The 13,796-nt window shown below is 36.8% G+C and overlaps 1 long non-coding RNA gene across 2 annotated transcripts; it reads right to left on the bottom strand.

Moving 5' to 3' along the window:
* Window positions 1-1,073: 1,073 nt before the first annotated feature.
* On the bottom strand, window positions 1,074-6,770 carry LOC136754980 (uncharacterized). 2 transcript variants are annotated; one of them, XR_010817613.1, is made up of 4 exons: window positions 6,738-6,770; window positions 6,162-6,446; window positions 4,523-4,633; window positions 1,074-2,980 (listed from the first exon to the last, which is right to left on the bottom strand). It is a non-coding gene; the product is annotated as an uncharacterized LOC136754980 (long non-coding RNA). The 2 variants fall into 2 exon arrangements; XR_010817612.1 differs by having other exon boundaries at window positions 6,162-6,758.
* Window positions 6,771-13,796: the final 7,026 nt, after the last annotated feature.

Here is a 13,796-nt window from a genome sequence, read left to right as displayed (position 1 = left end):
TGTGTTGATTGAAAGAAATAACAATTCCCCACCAGGATGGATTTTGCATACCACGGTATAGTTAACCTTGTTTTAAATTTAGTAGTCTGGAAATTGTGTGAGATATTGTGGAACAGTGTGAGTTTAGTTATGCCACATTAAAAGGTGTTGTGAATAATAGCTATATTATATTTCAGAAACTATTGAGACTTACAAAAGCCCTTAAAGGATTAGATATGCTCTAGTGTAGGTGTGAAAAAAAGCTTTAATTGACTGCCTGCAACCCATTTGCCTTTCATTCTTGTAAGCCAGCATAGCTGCAAAGCAATACAATAGCCTTTAAAAGATTACAATTGTCAGACTCCCTAGCCTTGAGGAATTGGGCTGTTGAAATTTCAGTCAAAACACCTAAATATGATTTTAAAACAGATAACTATAGCATCTAATGTTGTGCCTGTTCTGTTAGTTTTTTTTAACAAATGTCAGTTTTAAAATTAAACAAATATATAAACTACTTTAAGGTCACATCATTTACGTGCGATATAGTACATGTGTTTGTTGTTGTTATTGTTGTTTTTAGTGCAGTCTACACATAAACAGAGGGGAAATTATGTCACCTTAAAAGTAATGGTAAAGGTCTAAATACTACTAATAACATCAGTGTTTGATTTAATGTTGTTTCATTCCATGGCTCACTGACAATATGTGTAAATGCTTGCTGTTGAACTGTTCAAATGTAATTATTTACCTTCATATTCAAACATCACCTTGGCCAGTAATGTCCACAAACCTTTCTCAGATGTCTCTCACAGCCACCCACACAGAAGCTATAGGTATTAGCTGAGAAACGACTCTCAGGTGCACTTGGGATGACTCATTAGAGGCCTGAGACTATATGCCAAGCCTGTTTGGTTGCTAATGGTGAACCACCCAACTGTTGTCATGTGAAAAATGATATGTTACCCCACATGAGCAGTTCTTATATACAGTTGTTTACAGCCAGCTGGGTATCAAAATAATTGGTATTCAATTACTGACAATCAAATTGGATATAGGTGCCCTGTGTAAACAAAGGAAAAGACAAACTAGTGAGATTCAGTTGAATGAAATAATTATTGAAACATACAGCTCCTCATTTTCCACATTAAAAGGACACTTTTAAATTACAGTTAGACCTGATTCACTCTAATCCTCTCGTGCAAGCAAAACATTAGTTGCAAGGAGCTCTTCCCAGCTCCCAGTGAAGTAGGGATATGATTTTGTAAATTATAATTATTCTTGCCCCCCAAATAAGATCTTTTCAGAATGCCAAAATCAATGCTACAAACACATTGCCTCTTTAACTAGGTAAATAGTAGTCAGTAAAAAGCTAAGCTACATTGTCTGAATGTATTTTAGAGTGGCACCAAAGGAAAAAAAAAAAACTTTTGCCGTGCATAGCTGGTGCCTTGACCCCCACAGCACTTCTGTACCTCTGTACTCTAAATACAAGATGAAAATCTTCCATCACGATTCCCTCAATGATAAAAGTGACTTTTAAAGACTGAATAACCTAAACATTAAACTCTTCTGGGGAATGTTGTTTTTTGGGCTGCAAGCTGTAGGACATTTGAAAGAGTGTGTATTTGTTTGATTGCCCTCTTTTGTTTGAACTATACAATATATCATGGAAAAAATACTTGGTTTGATTAAAATTCTAGTGAGGGTCTTTAAACCTAATGGAGGAGATAATTGCTTTCAGTATTCAATATTACATAATACCTGTATGGTGAATACAGTGTATGCTGGTAATGCACAGACCTGAAATTCTTATTTGTACCTGTGAATTGAAATATGTTCCTTAAAAAGTGCCGTACAAGGACAGTTTGATGCAGATTGTTGCTAATTTACAAATAAAAAAGCAGTTCTGCTCTTCTGCATTGTAAATAAAACCACCTCAACCATTCATACAAAACAATTACATATAGCAATACATTAGAAAATGAGCATCTGTCTTGCTGGGTATTTTTCCAATTTCCCAAACTGGAAGTACAGACATGAGATGTTAAGCAGGTTTTTGTATATTTGTTTATTAATATATGAAATTGCTGCTTTATATATACTGTATATATGCTCTGAATGTCACCAAAACATGCAAATATATTTCATTTGAAATTGACTGATTCTGTAAGTGTTCAGCCCCCTGCATCAGCACCTGACTGCTGTGAGTCTTTTAGGATAGGTTTTGACCTGCTTTGCACAGTGGGGTGGTGTAATTTTTGCCAATTCCTCCTCACAAAATTGCTTGCAATATTGGATTCAAGTTTGGACTTTGACACTCAAGGACATTCACTTTCTTATTTTTAACCCATTTCTCTGTGCCTTTGGCCTTGTACTCCATGTTATTGTCCCCCTAAAATGTAATTTCTCAATTCTGTTTTAGATTTCCACCATCCATTTCCCACTCAATCCTAACAAGCATCCCAGTCCTTGTTTATATGAAGTATCCTCATAACATGATTCTGCCATCACCATGCTTGACCGGTGGGATGGTGTTGACTGGGTTATGTGCTGTGTTGGGCTTGCGCCAGATATAATGCTTTGAATTTGTCTCATCTGATGACAAAACCTTTTGCCACATGTCTGCAGTATCATTTACATGCTTTGTCGCAAACCCCATACGAGATTTAAGATGGATTATTTTCAGGAATGGTTGCTTGCTTGCCACTCCCTCACCCAGGCCAGCTTTATGTAGGGACTGGGATAGTGTTGATGTATTAACACTGAGTCCCATTTCAGACATGGGTAGTGACTGGGTGGTATGAAGCACATTCCAGTTCTTAATGATGGTCTTCACTGTATATGGTCACTTTGAAATTTTCATGTAACCTTCCCCTGATCTGTGTTTCTCAACCACATTTTCTCTGATTTGTTTAGAAAACGCCTTGGTCTTCATGGTTGGTTTGCCGTATCAGTATGTGAGTTGTGGCTTGAAATTCAATATTTAACTGAAGAAACATATCTGAAATCAAGATAAAATGCGTTGATTACACAGAGAGACAGACAATAACACAAATTTTGTAACCTTTCAAACAAATCTTTTGCACCTGAACTGATTTAGGGTTGCCGTAACAAGAGGTTGAAAATGTATGCAATTGAGAATCTTCTAATTTTCTTTGAAAATAACTTATTTACATAAAATCAGCATTTGATAGCTATATTAGGAGTAGATTGTGTAAATTCTAAATATAAAGTCCTATTTGAAAGTTTCATGATTGCTAACTCATGTGCAACAAAATGTGGAAACTTTGCAGGGGAGTGAATTATTTTGTAAGGCACTGTGTGTGTGTGTGTGTGTGTATATATATATATATATATATATATATATATATATATAAAATCATCACCCTATATCAATCCACTGCTGGGTGAAGCCCCCCCTTTGTGTGTGTGTGTGTGTATATATATATATATATATATATATATATATATATATATATATATATATATATATACAAAAAATGAATTTGCCATTGAAGTAACATAAGAGTAAGTCACAAACACTTGAAATATATTGAAGCCTAAGTGTTATGTGATAAAGGCAGATGTGAAAAATAGATAAATATAAAGGTGCCCTTGACTGATATGACTAATTAATGTATAGTATCCTCTTTGGGTATCCCCAGAGCACATTGATAACTGTAATTAACAAAAGCTCAAATGGAATAATGGTCTGCTTTGGGTATTTCTATTAATTCCTCACTTGCTGAATATTCATTAGCCTACTTTAAAATGCACTGGTTTCAAAGTATTATCAATCTGAAACATGTGTATGCTGTTGTAGAAGACTGGGGAATGTAGCAATGAAACATTTTAGAGATTATCCACATGAAAAGAAGACAGTTGCCCTGGCAGAATTAGCTGTTACTATAGCAAAAACTATTGCCAAATCCTAGAAATTACATTGTGATCTTAGATTTTTTTTGTGTGTGCTTCATGCTCATGGTATACAAAGAATCAGTAAACCTGTCACCATCACCATCACCATCAGCCTATATCAAGGCTGAAGGCCTTCCCATGTTTCTCATTATTTCTATAGATTGATAGACAGATAGATATCATTTTCATTTAGTGCATTATTTGCTGAATAAAACACAATGTTTGTATTTATTTTATACATGAATCACTTTAGAAATGACTGCACAGTACATTACATACCATTCATCCTTTCCAAGTTTTTTTGGCCTCGGGTAAGTTCACTTGTATGCCTCACATATTGTAAAAAATAGATCATTTAAACTGACTTGCATAATTTATATGTAATTGTTTACCTTTTCCTAACTTCAGTAGACAGTACAAAAGAAATGCAAATAGGAAGTTGCTCAGCCTAAAGGTAAACTTTACTCTTGGCCTTGAGTTTTAGCAACCAATTGTCAAGATGAACGAGTTTTGTTTTACTTTTGTTGAAAAGAGCCTTGATTTCCTATCTACCCTGCAGAGCCTAGAATGCATGCCATATTGTTCGTACTGTGTGGGAGAACTCTTTCGGCTGGTGTTCACTTACTAGGTCTTGGATTTGGTAGCTGTTTTTGAATATATGGCACAATTATTAATCATCAGTAAAACACAGCACGGCTGCCACGATGTAGATTTAGGCAATGTGATTGATGCTGCTCTGAAAAGCAAAAATGCAAAGAGAAAAACTTCAGTGACTAACAGTGGGCCTCCTGATTGAGCTGAGTGGACCACATTTTGTTTCAGGTTTAAATAACGTTTGATTTTCCATTGGTGCCGGTTGTGACCGTTTTAAAAATGATTATTAATAGGCAGTAGCATTTGCAATGGTCAGTTTCTTTGGAATACTTTGTGCCTAAGTACAGTTTAGCTATGTTATTGTGCTCAGGCTTTTTGAGGACCTAGGCCAAACATAACTGGGAAATTCTGTTACCATGACAATATGGAACAAAAGGAGCCTTGGCTCAAAAAGCCTTTGGAACCATTTTCAGTTAGGACTTTGGATGCCTACGGGACTGGAAATGTTTAGCATTGAGTTCTTTTTAACTAGAGGTAGACAGAAGCTGTAAATTGGTGCTAGGAGAAATCTCTGGCCTGAATTCAGAAATAATGTATTCAGAGACACTTAAATTGCAAGGACCTCATGAAGTGAACAACATCAGCCCAGCGCATCTAAGGAAGGGATTAACATAAAATGAGATAAATATAAGTGCTTTAAAGAATAAATCCACACAGTATCTATCAAGAACATTTTTTAATGGTGTAGGATTAGAAATGAAATGAATGCAGCCATTGTGAATCATCATAGACCCACTCATTAAAAAATGAAACCTCCGTAGAGTGCTAGCGAGAGCATGTTCTCTCTTTGATTGCAGATAAGGCCTTGCATAAATCAATTATAAAATACATAATTATTGATGTTTCGCAGATTAAATTCCACTTTTAATAATTAAATAAATACACAAATTAATATGTATGTGAGTGCTGAATTACAGATGAGAATGAGACCTAGGCCACTAAACCGAACATTGTGAAGATAAAATAGTTTTCAACACTATTTCTACGTCCAAAAACACCTGCAATTTCTTAAAAAAAAAAAATTGAGTATATAAAGTAATGAGATTTAATTAATCAGCAATTGGGAGTCATTTGGTTCACCTCTTTTTTATGTATAGGTTTATGTCATTATGTGAAGTTACTTCAATATGCTATGTATGTATTGCTTAAAAAATGTCCTACTTAAAATGAATCCATAACCACTTTTATTAGAACTCTTTGACTAATTAAAAAAAAAAGTTTATGTTAATGTTTCTATAACTAAGAAACAAATTAACCGATTTTCAAATATACTCTACCGCAGGGGTAGTCAATTATTTTGTGTCAAGATCCAAAATTCTTTGTAAAGGTATAGTCAATGTCCAGACATCAGAGGTGGGGAATCACACCTTCAAATGACCCTTCCCAACACACACACAATTCTGTGAATTAGTAATATACCTAGTTGCTTATATTTAGTACATTCATCTGACAAAGTACAAAAATAAAATGTTTAAATACATGTAAATATTAGTATTAAAACGGTTTCACACCCCTTTTAATTTTAATTTCTTAAAGATTATTCTAGGCATATAGATAAACATATTAGAAACTTTAAAGCATTTCGTGTCTTATGAGAGTTAAGTCTTTACCATTGTGTGTGCTGGGGGTTTCCGGGGACACCGGGTGACACGGAGTCTGGGGGCCGAGGGTAGTAGACCACCAGCCGTAGCGGGATCTAAAACCGAGGCCTACACACACAGACCGGGGAGGGCTAGCAGTGCTCGTTCTCAGTGAACTGAGAGAGCAAGATCTCCTACAGCCGCAGCTGCAGGCTGTAGTGTGGGTGCAAGCCGGCAGAGCAGCACCTCATACCGGGCAGCCGGGCCTCGAATTTTACTGCCGCTGCTAGCACTCCTGCTGCGGAGGAAAAGGTCCTGTGGACAAAAAACCAACACAGCAAGCAGTCAGAATATATATAACACTATATAAACACGACTAATATTTTAAAACGGCTCTTCTTGTGAACGAAACTGAAACCGAAAGCTCAGCCGGACCTCCTGTGTGCGGATGGGACAGAATCGGGATTAGCTATCAATAATAACTAAACACACACAAGACAGAGACGATGTGTAGCGAAAACAGTGGTGAACAACACTATGAAGTGAGCCAGCCAGCCGAAATACGCAGTTTGAATGTTTATACAAACACAGACACAGAAAGCTCACGTTCTCAGGTCCAACGAAATGGAAAAAGAGGACAAACCTGCGCTGACGTCACGTTTTATAGAACAGGATGTGGGAAGGGACCTGTTCTGAGTGATGAGCGCAGGGGCCAATGGCAGCTTTGATAGAGTGACATTTCGATCGGGTTCCTACGGAAGTGCGCAGAAACCCCTCCCCCTTGGGCAGTGCTTCCAACTTGAAAGACACTGTTTACAGTGTACTAATACACAACAATTTTACATAATTGGATCTGAACTTCTCTGTGTTTGATAGAACATCGTTAAGTTGTTCTGAACAAAACAAGCCTATTTGCAAAGAAATCCGATTGAAACCGAGATCTGTGAGCATCAGAATGAGAACCCTCACCCCCCCGCCCCGGAGCAGACTGCACGTTTACCTGCCGGGCTCTGAATGACGGCGGGCGACACGGAAACTGTAAATCGGATGTGTTTGAGAATGAAACGTGCTGGTAGCCAAGAGAATGAGCTTTTAAACGTTGTGTGCATTGTACGAATACAGTGTAACTTCTATGCACAGGAGCTGTGTGTAACACTGCCAAATAATGCTTAAGAGGGTGTATATTTTGTAAGTCACCCTGGATAAGGGTGTCTGCCAAGAAATACAAAATAATAATAATATATAACTCTGAAATGTACATTATTTTTAAGTTTTTGGTAACCTAAACCTCTGGCAGTTTATCGCTTACCTTTAACTTTACGCTTAACTTTCAATAAAAACTGGAAAAATGGGGGTGCTCTAAAACTTTTGACCAGTAGTGTATATATATATATATTACCAAAACTATTGGGATATCAGACAAAAGTGAAAAGTCATGTATGTACACTCACCTAAAGGATTATTAGGAACACCTGTTCAATTTCTCATTAATGCAATTATCTAACCAACCAATCACATGGCAGTTGCTTCAATGCATTTAGGGGTGTGGTCCTGGTCAAGACAATCTCCTGAACTCCAAACTGAATGTCTGAATGGGAAAGAAAGGTGATTTAAGCAATTTTGAGCGTGGCATGGCTGTTGGTGCCAGACGGGCCGGTCTGAGTATTTCACAATCTGCTCAGTTACTGGGATTTTCACGCACAACCATTTCTAGGGTTTACAAAGAATGGTGTGAAAAGGGAAAAACATCCAGTATGCGGCAGTCCTGTGGGCGAAAATGCCTTGTTGATGCTAGAGGTCAGAGGAGAATGGGCCGACTGATTCAAGCTGATAGAAGAGCAACTTTGACTGAAATAACCACTTGTTACAACCGAGGTATGCAGCAAAGCATAGCAAAGCACGTACAACCTTGAGGCGGATGGGCTACAACAGCAGAAGACCCCACCGGGTACCACTCATCTCCACTACAAATAGAAAAAAGAGGCTACAATTTGCACAAGCTCACCAAAATTGGACAGTTGAAGACTGGAAAAATGTTGCCTGGTCTGATGAGTCTCGATTTCTGTTGAGACATTCAGATGGTAGAGTCAGAATTTGGCGTAAACAGAATGAGAACATGGATCCATCATGCCTTGTTACCACTGTGCAGGCTGGTGGTGGTGGTGGTGTAATGGTGTGGGGGATGTTTTCTTGGCACACTTTAGGCCCCTTAGTGCCAATTGGGCATCGTTTAAATGCCACGGCCTACCTGAGCATTGTTTCTGACCATGTCCATCCCTTTATGACCACCATGTACCCATCCTCTGATGGCTACTTCCAGCAGGATAATGCACCATGTCACAAAGGTCGAATCATTTCAAATTGGTTTCTTGAACACGACAATGAGTTCACTGTACTAAACTGGCCCCCACAGTCACCAGATCTCAACCCAATAGAGCATCTTTGGGATGTGGTGGAACGGGAGCTTCGTGCCCTGGATGTGCATCCCACAAATCTCCATCAACTGCAAGATGCTATCCTATCAATATAGGCCAACATTTCTAAAGAATGCTTTCAGCACCTTGTTGAATCAATGCCACGTAGAATTAAGGCAGTTCTGAAGGCGAAAGGGGGTCAAACACAGTATTAGTATGGTGTTCCTAATAATCCTTTAGGTGAGTATATATATAAATATATGGCTCTGATCAATTATCTTTTCTTACTGCCTGAATTATAAATGAGTCAATGTCCAAGTGGCGAATGAATGCCAGACAGGACAGGTGGTCCAGCAGACGCCAGTTTCACAACATATGAGACCAGCTGCAATATGCAGTGATGGTACAGTCCAAGAACCAAGTCAAAAAACAGGCCTGAGAGTACAAGGGGTATATTTAAGTAACGCATCCAGTGAAGAGAACATTGAGAACAGCATCAGTATGTAACATTGATTGTAGTTTTTATCAAAATGTCTCTACTGTCAATACTGTTAATAATCAATCCTGAGAATGTGATGTAGCTAATTCTATTTTAACACCATAATGATCTTATAAAAACAAGTAGCCATAATTCATGATGAAACAGATATAAATCATTATTATTATGAAGGGCATTTGCCGAAACGTTGTCCGTGTCAGGGCCCTGTTGGGTCAGAGATGATCTGAATAAAGATCGAACAGCACTAAGTGCCTCAGAGAGAGAAGCCCACCATGTGTAATATGTTTATATTGGAGGTTTGTCAACAAATTGTGCAAATGGTCTTGACCAGCATGTGATAGATCCCCTTTGTGAGTTAATTCAATGAAATCTTCTAAACTGTGTTTGAACTGTAATTGCTGCTGGAGATGTGTAATCTTTGTTGGTATTTTTTTAAACATGTATAAAACAATAGGGATTATTTGGGCATTCCGAATAACTGAAGACATTGAGGCCCTTCTAGATAAAAAAATCTTGTCTCTATATGAAGTATGAAGTGTATATAGCACTATACGTTTGTTGCTCATACTTCAGTCAAGCTTCAGCTGAGGACAAAAAGGTGCAGTCAGCTGTATAAACCTAGACTGAAGGATGACCTATAAATCTGCTTCAAGACTGCTAAATAATTTCTACATTTACTACTTAATAATTAATCTACTGGGGGTAAGTCATTAATTAATATAAGTGGCCATTATAGTAAACAAAACAAATACATTGTCGTTCATGTTGCAATAATGTCTGTTGTAATATTTTATCACTAATCCTTGACTAATATGAAATATAGTAGATCAATTTTCATGGAAATTCAAATGTGCATTTGCCAGCATGTTTGCAGTTCTTTGGTTCCTGGTTGAATCTACCCATGACCACAAAACTAAGATTTATGCAGAATCATCCTACTACGAGGCCGTACTAAAATCCTATGAAAATGTTCTGTATATCCTTTAGAAATATAAAAAATACTACAAATCTCATTCTAGCACACCTGCATTTTGATTTGAAAGCATGAGGTATAAGTGTATTGTGATGTGTTCTAGGCCAAACGAGTTTACGTTTAAAGGTGCAATAATATCGAATTGTCTTTACAGTGTTAAAGAATTACACTATAGGGTGTCGACACTGAGTTTACTCCTTATTTACATTATTAAGTTTACTCTTTTAAAATGATACAGTTTTTGAGACTTAATTATAAATAAGGAAACGACTGAAGGCTATTTTTCTCATATGCAGGTTAGATTTTACATTTTCACTAGATTATTGTTGTCAATCAGGAGCCCTTCCTAGTAAAATTGGGTACTTGAATACATTTTAATATCAGTCACTTATTGTTGACAGCCCTTAAATCTCATTAGAATAGTTGTGTTAATGAGGGTTGGATTCAATTTGCCAGCTTTTTGTGCTGAAAAGGCATTAATTTTTCATTTACGTTTTTCCTATTAGCTTTTTTGCAAACTCCATTATGTCCAAACATATACTGTTGGATTATTTTCACACATTCACATAATTTATATTGAACATGAATATTTATCAGACTAGTTTTATCAGCACTAATAGTTAATACAAATGTAGAATCTTATTTTACTCTTTATGTTAGCATTCCATTCTGAGTTTGTACCACTTCTGTTAAGTTTGTATTGTGATCTTTTATAATAAGAGCGAGAAACATGTTTATATAATACAAATGCATAATATATAGACACACAATGGTACATAATGTCTGCTGCTGTGGACTGCAGTAGGGGGAAGTACACACACAGACACAATTATATTACCCACTCATAACATTTTGTAATGCATTCTCTTCCAAGTACTGTGTTATAAAGAAATCGAATTATGTAAATTATCAAGCCTGTCTCTAATAAATAAATAAATGCACAAGCAAACTTGGGGGGGAACAACCCTCTAGCTCATCTCTCCACACTTTATTCATCTTCTGTCTCCTCACATTGCACCAATGTCTATCTCAGGTGCCACAATGCTGTTGCCTCTTCATTTACTTTAATAGTAACTTTCTCAGTCACATATCATATTCATAAAGAATCTGAAAACCACCTGGAGTTTAATGGCATACCCAGCAAGGTGTCATTGTCATTAGAAGAGATTTCAACTAAGCTCTGGGGCTCAGGTGCCTAATAGCTGCATAAGTTCATTGTAAAATGCATCTCCATTCTAAGCTTATCATTACCTTCCTGTGGTGAAAGGGAATAACGGAATAGATATGTATGTGCATTATATATATATATATATATATATATATATATATATATATATATATATATACACACACACACACACACACACACACACACACAGACTCAGTAGATGCTCATTTTTAGTAACACCCTGTAAGAGCAACTGAAGCTTGTGAGCAAAATTGTAACTGGACGTTTATTTGAACAGAGAATTCTATCACTTTGTGCTGGGTAGTTGTATAATGATATGAAATCTCTTTTGAGAGCCTGTTGGAGAACTACGACAAATTATTTTCCTTCAAATTGAAGCTGGGTGATAATGTGGCCATTCCCTTAGGAAATATTTTTGTGAACATTGAAGAAAGCACTACCCCTTTCAGTTCTCCTGTGTCTTTACAAGCTGTTTCTGTTTCTTTCAGATTACCTCATTGACTGAGTGACAGAATAACTTACCATGTAGACAAATCCTTTGTGGCACTGCAGGGTCTTGGCTCTGATCAAAGTCTTAGTTATTTCCAACTAGTCCAGGTTTTGTAACTTATAGGGCTGCTTTCACAGACCCACATTAGCATGAGTCAGATAGAGCTAGACTAGTGCTAATCAAGGTCTGTGAAACCAGCCAATAGTTACAGAATTAATTCTCTTGCAACAACTACTTTTAAAGGTTTTTTTGACAGGTACCATGTCACTTTTAAAATTCAATGTGGTTCTGATTAGATAATGTGGATTTTAAAAGACCACACTGGCTTTTAGTGACCCTATGTTAAAGGGTCCAATTTGATACAATCAGTGCAGAGGGAGTGAAATCAGAGTAAGAAAGCCTTTTTGATTTGAAAGAGACAAATCCTTTCAGTTTGTGGCAATGTTGATGTTAGGAAATCAAATTTGGATCAGATCAAAGAGAAGTCAGAAAAGCAGGAGATCCTGTTACTTGCTCTTAAATTTCCTCTGTGGATTAGCCGGGTTATATTTGAAGTTCTTTGAGTGACTGCTACCTTGTACAGACAAAAGTCCCTTAAGTGTTTTGTCCTGGATAAAGACTGAACGCATGTTTCTCTGAAGAAGTGCAATAAAAAAAATGTTTTTGTTTTTTATTTTGCATAATAAATAAAGTAATACAATGGAAATGTTTTTATTCTCAATGTAAATTAAATGCATTCATTATACCTCAATTGGGTTCATTGCAGTCTTGCAGAAATATTCATAAGTATTTTAGTATACCCTACACAGCTAGGGTTGTAACACTATTTCCTTCTGTAGACCTTGTAAGCTAAAATCACTGAAAGCGTAATGCTGACACTGCTTGCTTGAAATATTTATTTATGTCTTTATTTATATAGTCAGCCTTCCTATGGACATCATTATTTGGCCAAACCTATTTTTATCAGAATCAATGTGATAAAAGTAAGTGGATTACATGAACGTAAAAGAGCATGAGAAACCTCCTGTGGACCCAGTCCAGTTGCTCTTCATTCATAAAGGGAATTCTGTTGCTTGTTGGAAAAGGGGGGAGTTCATAGTACATCACGATGGAGTAGTAGTGTCAACCTCACCTCTCTCCAGTCTTAATTTCAGCATTATTCTGTTTCGAGCACAATAGTTTCCCTTTCTTCTCTCTCTCAGCTACAAAGGCTTCCAGCCGAGAGCAGCTGGTGCCACGTTCTGGCTGCTTTCCCTCGACTCCTGGGGCTTTCACTGGAAATCAATGGCTGCTTTTTTCTCCTGTACTAAGAGGGGGGTTTATAAGAAGTCTGACATGGTCCCAACCATTCTGACCTGTTATAGCGAGCTGTTTCGATTCAGAGGAGTCCCTTTACAAATAACGGAAATTAGTAGGGGTCTAGTGTCAAACTGCTTGTCACATCATGTTTTCAGTCTGTGGAAATCACATCTCTCCGTGCTCTTATTGAGAGGTGTGCTTTTATCTGAGAATGCATTATGCTTTTTCTTGTTCTTTTGAGTAACACATTTGAGATGCAGCATCATTATTAAGAAATAATGGAAGAGATTAGCTTTTGAATTTCAATGGATAATTTTACTTTCCCCAAATATTTGGAGTCTGCTTACTCTTGTCAATCATTTTTACAGAAAATCTGACTTGAGATTTGACAATACATCCCTACTGCATTGAACATTTTTTTTTCTACTGCCTAATCCTGTGATAGTCATTCTGCATATAAATAAACTGTGGCCTCACAGCAAAATACTTTTGTTGGTAAATGTCAGTCTATCTCTTCGAATAATTAAAAATGAAAGAATCTTCTGACTTTTAAATCTCTAACCTTGATGATCTTCACTAACTGTCTCTAACAGCAATTCTGTATTTTTGTTAATGTTTGAATTATTTGACTGCATGTTCCACTAAATTATATGTTTTATCTAGAATTTACAGCATATTGGTCTAAGGGAAAACTGTAGGTATATGTTTGGGGTGTTCAAATGGTTTGAAGTGGCACTCAGAGTAAGAAAATTTGACAGAACACCTATGTAAATTTAGGACAGATATATTTTGATGAAGGAG

The sequence above is a fragment of the Amia ocellicauda genome, chromosome 8 (genome assembly GCF_036373705.1).
Source record: "Amia ocellicauda isolate fAmiCal2 chromosome 8, fAmiCal2.hap1, whole genome shotgun sequence".
NCBI lineage: Eukaryota > Metazoa > Chordata > Actinopteri > Amiiformes > Amiidae > Amia > Amia ocellicauda.
This window is presented reverse-complemented; position numbering and strand designations above follow the sequence as displayed.